This window comes from Periophthalmus magnuspinnatus, chromosome 18 (assembly GCF_009829125.3).
Source record: "Periophthalmus magnuspinnatus isolate fPerMag1 chromosome 18, fPerMag1.2.pri, whole genome shotgun sequence".
Lineage (NCBI taxonomy): Eukaryota > Metazoa > Chordata > Actinopteri > Gobiiformes > Gobiidae > Periophthalmus > Periophthalmus magnuspinnatus.
In genome coordinates this window covers 14081225-14088681 of record NC_047143.1, presented here as the reverse complement: position 1 = coordinate 14088681, position 7457 = coordinate 14081225, and the positions used below count along the sequence as shown (strand labels likewise).

The following is a 7457-nucleotide window of genomic DNA, read 5'->3' as shown; positions in this document are numbered from 1 at the left end:
TGGTAACATAATAAATGTGTCATTGAAATGAATGGGGTTCAGAGTACTGCACTTTGCTGTAGACTAAATAGATGCTCTACACTCATGCAAACTATGGCCTAAAATTCAAGATTGGCAAAACAATTTGTATTTTCATGTGGCAAAAAAATTAACGTATCAAAATGACTCCATAGCGCCACCTCAAAATTTGAAATACATTACGGCAATGAGAGACCTTTTTCATCGTTGACAAATTAAATTTGGTACAAACATAGAACATGCCAAGACAAGTAAAAAATTATATTATGACCCCACCCTAAACCCTACAGGAAGTCGGCCATTGTGGGCGGAACCCCATTTTTCCAAAATTTCACCTCTCACATTTGGATTTTGTGCGCCTTGGATTTTCATTCAAGAAACTTGCAAATTGGTCAAAATGAACTAGACACATGTGGGATTATAGGGAACTGTCTTGGATTTTTGTACATCATAAAATGTGGGTGTGGCCACCAATCAAAGAAAAAAGCAATATTTTGACATGTTAAAGTGAGCAAAACTCACAGATGCAGTATCCTATTTCCCGGCATTAATATACATTTTGTTCAAAATCTTGATCTGAGTGAATAGATATGTAATTTACACATATCAAATATTACATTGCTCCACAGCGCCCCCTTGAAAATTTTAAATGGCATGTAAAAAAAATACTTTGTCACAAACATTTGAAATTTGGCATGAACATCCCTATTCCTATACTGAACAAAAAAGTCAACAACACCATACCTCTATTTTGAAAGGTGTTGCCATGGCAACGTCTGACATTTCTCATTGAAATACATGGGCTGTGGTTGAACTGGGATGAAAAATAATTACTTTGTCATAGACCATTGAAATTTGGTACACATATTCCGCTCATCATACTGAACAAAAAAGCCAATAAAGACATACTTCTATTTCCAACCGTGCGGGCGTGACAATATCATAAATGCTCTCATTGGAATGAATGGAGTAGTATTACTTAGTCGCTGATTTTGGGGGGAGGGGCGATGTAAGCGGGAACGAAAGGCAGGATCTTCACTGTGGCGTGTACCCCGCGGTCGCAAGGGATGGCGAGGGCCTTTATCACTGCTTGCAGTTTTAATTATTATTATTATTATTATTATTATACTTACCGCTTTGAAGTCATTTTTGACCCCCTGAACGTTAACGAAAACTCAATTTTATTGGACCCAAAATTCAAGTTTGGTGAAAAATTTATTATTTTGATGTTCAAAAAAATTATTCTTTCAAAATGACTCATTAGCGCCACCTCAAAAATCAAAATGCATTACGTCAATGAGAGACCTTTTTCATCGTAGACAAATGAAATTTGGTACAAACATAGAACATGTCAAGACAAGTAAAAAATTATATTATGACCCCACCCTAAAACTTACAGGAAGTCGGCCATTGTGGGCGGAACCCCATTTTTTCTAAATTTTACCTCTCACATTTGGATTTTTTGCGCCTTGGATTTTCATTCAAGAAACATGCAAATTGGTCAAAATGAACTAGACCCATGTGGGATTATAGGGAGCTGCCTTTGATTTTTCTACATCATAAAATGTGGGTGTGGCCAGCCTGCAAAAAAAAAATCAATAATTTGAAGTGTTAAAATGTGCATCACTCACACATGCAGTGTCCTATTTCCCGGCATTAATATACATTTTGTTTAAAATCTTGATCTACACAAAATGATATACAATTTACATATGTCAGATTTTTTTCTGCTCCACAGCGCCCCCTTGAACTTTTGAATTGGACCAAAAAAATTACTTTGACGTAAACGTCTGAAATTTGGCATGGACATTTGGCTTGGCAAACTGAACAAAAAAGCCAATGAGAACATACCTCTGTCTGATACTATGTCACCGTGGTAACATAATAAATGTGTCATTGAAATGAAAGGGGTTCAGAGTACTGGATTTTGTTGTAGACTGTCAGCTTTTCCCGGAGGCACACCGCAAACAAAAGTCCAGTAGGCTCAAGTAGATCCATAAACCAGGTTCTTTATTTCGGCACAGGCATCATTCAAACTGATTCAACATCATGATCTCTTCATCTCCTCATTTTACATCTCCAGAGTGGGCTCTATATACTAGTAGCACACGTCACATTCTCTTAATGATTAGCTTAGAATATACAGACATGTACATGTTATCTGGGTTCAATGAAGACAAAGTCAGCATGCTGATCTGGTCTTTCTTAAGAAACACACGTCTTGCACGTTTTGGTACAAAAATGCACATAGCACTTCCACGTCCATGTATGTTCCAAGTACATTATGACATCATCGTGCCACACTGGCACCCACAAAAACATACAGGTCAAAGTATAATATATCAAGTATAATAATATCATGTTACATGAAACATTAATCTCACAATCCCCCCTTTTGATCACATTAAAAACATGTGATCACACCAAAATTAAAAACAAAACACTACTTTCACATAATAATGCATTCAACTTAAAGTTCCCCTAATGAGTAAAATATTAGCATTAGCTTTAGTCACTGCATTATAACACATCCCAGCCCTTAGGCTAACATAACACATAAATTAACACATGACTCTCGGACAGCAAATAAGAAACAAGGAGCACTTACTAGGATTCAGAATTTGGATTTTATATCTTTTAAAACAAATGATCAATCTACATAGTTTTGACCAAACTTAGTCAATTGGTTCAGGACATGAGAATTGAGACCTTACGGAGAATAACGAAATTTGTGACGAGGGAACTTCTTCATTAGGACAGTGGCCCTGCACATGTCTTCGATCTCTACCAGCAATCTAAGACATGGCATGACACAACATCCAATTATGACTAAGATAACAAACATTTTGTAGAGCCAATTTGACCAAGTGTTTTCAGATGCGCCAGGATTTTTAGCAAATTCCATGGACAAAGACTTAAGGTGGTTCAGAGCCTTTGTAATACTCCCATCAGGAGAGGTATTATTTAGTATATAAGTACAGCATTCTGCTTCAAACTTGATACATATTTATTATTCTTTGGCAAGTAACATATCTAAGGCAATCCTTTGGGTTTGGGTTTAGATTGATAAGACAACGACCTCTTAAATGCATGATTATTTCTTGAGTTAACTCTGTATGACAATTTAATTTGTTTCAAATTTAGTGAATTTGCTACACCTTATAGTGAATAGAATAATTAACATAATTGATGCACAAACACCTGACCATGTTTTTGATAGAATGGCATACAAATGTAAATTTGCACATAACCACCAAATATCTGCACAAGCAGTAGTGTGTTCAGTTAAAAGCAAATTCTCCATAATTATCAGAAGATAAAGTCTAATAACAGAAATCGTTAGTAAAACTTTCCATTTCATTTTTATCATTACTTCTTGTGTCTATATGTATAACTGCATCTTTAAGGACACAAGTAGCCATTCCCATAGTCCAAGATGGTACATCTTTTAAAGCTACTACTGGTAATTTATTATGTAAGTGATAGCATTCAGTTTTATCAAATTATTTTTAGTGAAGAGTATACAGGTCAGGTCTTTTTCATTAGAATATGGTATTGATGTAGTATATTTGAGCAGTATACTGTACCCATTTTAGCCAAGTATTTTCATTCATTACATATTTCAGTTTTGTTTGTTTCAATTTTATTTCTCTGGTTAAATCATTTTCTGGAACAGGTTTATTAGGTTCAAAATTGTTGTTTAGATGTAGCCTTCAAAATTTAACTTTATTTTTCTATTGCAGGTACAGTATCAAATCTGGAACACTGGAATCCCATGGAATATTCCAGAGTCATAAAATGTAGGATTTTTGATAGATAATATTAAAGGATTGCATCGTTGAGTAATTGATTTGCGCCCTCTACAATGTTTTAGGTTCGTTTGATAAGAAGCATAATTTTCCTATTTTTTTTTTAAAGTAATTCTCTGTTGTAAGTCAGTTTCAAAATTATCTTTCTCTTTATTATATTGTCCATTGGTGCTGGTTATAACTCTGGCGATCTCTATAACTTTATCATCGTAAACATTGTTTTTGTCAGACATGTGTCCTTACAGACAACTTGTACATTTATTGCATGATCTATAGCAGGTACATCTCGCACACAGTCTAGCACTTCACATACTGTAGATTGAAGAGTATGTTGCAAGTTTGTCCCTTATAACAATAGTTTACAAGTTTTGGTGTCCCTCTCTTTACTCTTTTCAGTGCCCATTGTCTCTTACCTGTATTATTGGTTGTCAGCTTGGTTTAATCGAGGCTTGCCATTTTGATTGTTGGCTGTCCGAGGCCATTCTCAACACTTCAATGAATAAGGGGAACGTACAACACTAGAACAACAGAAATTAGCATAATTAGCATAATCAAGAATACACATGGAAAATTTTCAAAACATTTTTCAAAAAATATGGCCTATACTCTCCTTTTCCTTCGTCTTCTTCTCTTTTCCTTCGTCTTCTTCTCCCCCTTTTCTCCTCCTTCTCTGGAGCCCTAGTGGTAGCAGGTGGTCGGGGTTGCTCCTCAGAGTCACCGTGTCCAGTGATGTCCGGATTTGGTCGACTTTCTTCATCCTTCACAAGTGTTCTCTTGACAGTGGCATTTATTCGTTCACAACTCCTTGACTTATGCCTTGTGGAATTCCAAATTGTGGAAAAACATCAGCAGTTAGGTGTTTGACTGCTTTCTTCTTTAAGTTCAGTTTGGTATTTTTGCAATTGCAACTTCACAGTAGTTAGTCCCCACTTTTTCTGTTCTTCAGTCTCCTTCTTTGTGTGTTGGTAGTAATGTTTGTTTAGGCTCCTCACTGAAGCAAGGGAGGGGCAGCTCAATCTCCAGGCAGCCAGTGCTGGCTTTCACATATCTCTGAGCCTCCTCAGACACTTGTTGCACAGTGCTGTGCACAGTCACATTGAACTGGTCTATGACGTAAATAAACATATCTACAACAGACTCAAAGACAGGGTTCAGCTGTTCCATATCCAGGGTGGACACTCGGTCTGCAATGTCCTTCACAGCAGTCACCACTCATCTGTATGCTGTGTTCACATTGGCCAAAAGACCATCCAGATAGTCAGACTTGATGGAATCGACAAACTCTTGAGTTTTGTCTACAACCGCTTTCAGGGTCTCGCTGATCTTGACCAGCGTAGTATCCAGGCTCTCCATGTTGTTCACGAAGTCCACATTTGGTCAGAGATGCCTTTGCCAGTTATTTCGACATTGTCGATGATTTGACCAATGGTCATCACATGTCCGATTGGCATGCGCAGCTCCATAGTGTTAAAGGTGTTCACAAAAGCATTGTAGTAGTACTCCATGTTGTCATAGACAACTTGGATGGTGGTGCGAAGAACAGTAGCAATGCTGGTGGTCATATCCTTCAGAACAACAGGCAGGGTGGTCATCTCCTCAGAGCCAGGAAGACGGAACTGGGTCTCCCTGAGCACCTTGATGGCAGCATCCAGAAAAGCTTGGACATTTTTCTGGAACTCAACAATGAAGTTGCGGAAAAAGATGAAGAGCTGGCTGAGCTGGACGTCGTAGTTAATGTCAGTGTTGTAGGCCTCATTGATTCTGGCCACAATAGTGTCTCTCCACTCCAGCACATTGCTTATCAGTAGGTTGTTATCAGTGAAGCTTTACAGAGAGGACAGGACAGCGGGGGACTTGAACTCAAACAGCATAGCTTTGGGGCCTCCATGTTGTAGGCCACCTGAAGAGTCATCCTATCACTGTCTTTGGGAGTGGAACACAGTACCAGGATGTCAACATCAGCATCTGTGTTGTCTTTATTCCAGCTTCATGACCTTTGCTTTTCTTTGATGTTTTACTGCTAGTTCTTTCTTCAAGAGTTGGATATATTCCCACAACAGGTTCTCTCAGAAATTCTTCCTTTAAGATCACCCCTTCTCCTTGTAGTAGTAATCACTTCTTGATTATGTCTTGAATGATGGACTGGTTTTCTCGAGCCTTCTTTGGATTCTGTTTCTTCGTGAAGTGCCTTATTTTTCCAGAACTCTATTAATTGGTTTAACGTGATTTAATTGGGACATTGTGATATTTTAGTATTTTGTTAAATTACCTTCTCAGCTGCTGTATAACAATTTGGATATTGCTTTGATTGAATTCAAGACGTAGAGTCTATGATTTTTATAGAATAAGTCACTATTTAATAAACGGTTTACTTAGATAGCGTGCGAAATCTATCTAGGAGCCAGCATTGCCTTATTATAGTTCTTAATTGAGATTATTTATTTTATTTATTTAATTTTTTATTATTATTATTATTTTTTTAACAATCTTAATATTTTCTTAATTTTATTTATGCATTATTATTTATTTTATAAATTTAACAAGCTTAATATTTTCTTGATAACAGTTTTATTTCACATTTATTAAGCATTTATCTATATCTTCTAATAACATCTAATGATATCAACTGTTTTCTAAATTCTTATTTATTTAGTCAATTTATTTATATGAATAACACTTTATAAGAACTATACCCCATCTGGCCACAACAAGATACAGTCACTAATAAATGCCATCCAATTTTATCCTAATTTAATCATTTCAACTGTCTTCTCTATTTTGTGTTTCAACATCCCAACTCGAGGTAGAGGCTGAAACAGGAGGATTTAAGGTCATGACCTTAGCGTTCCCTGTCAAACGCAAACACAACAATATAGCCATGACCAATATGGATCCTAAAGTTTAAAAGATAGCAATAAATGCAGCCAAAGTGTAAATAACACTTCCCTTCTTCTTTTAGATCTTTTAATATTTTAGTGATATTTGCTAAATTTGACGGACACTGTTTTAATTTTACAGTGGCAAGATAATTCATGTCCATTCTGGGTGTAATTCATTTGGACAGGTTCGTTTCCTTGAGATCTTATCATGTTGATAAAAATTGCTGCTAGCGTTACATATAGTTTTTTGGGTACCACATTTTTATGTAAACTTGATTAAAAGTTTTGTTTTCTTTTTAGTGTAAAGTTTAACCACTAAGTGTATTTTTTATAAAACTTGCTTTTTTTCTCTCTTCGTGCTAAGCCATAAACACGGAAATGATTAACTTTTTTCTAATCACACTTTACCTGATCAAAGTCTAAACTTGCTACTTATTATTAATTCCAGTGCTTTTTTTCTCTCTTCGTGCTAAGCCATAAACACGGAAATGATTAAATTTGTTTCTAATTACACTTTACCTAATCTAAGTGTAAACTTGCTACTTATTATTAATTCTAGTGCTTTTTTTCTCTCTTCGTGCTAAGCCATAAACACGGAAATAATTACAAATTTTACATAGTATTAAAGTTATAACTTAATTAATTTCACACAACGTCCCAAAAAAAAAAATCACATTAATTTAGCATTAAACCAATTGACAGAAATTCTATGAAAAAAGGCCTCTGTCGTACCGTCTTTCTGGAGAGCTCG

The 7457-nt window shown here is 36.0% G+C and overlaps 1 pseudogene; it reads right to left on the bottom strand.

Annotated features, from left to right (window-relative positions):
• Positions 1-4182: 4182 nt before the first annotated feature.
• Positions 4183-6525, bottom strand: LOC117386059 (uncharacterized; annotated as a pseudogene).
• Between the last annotated feature and the right edge of the window lie 932 nt (positions 6526-7457).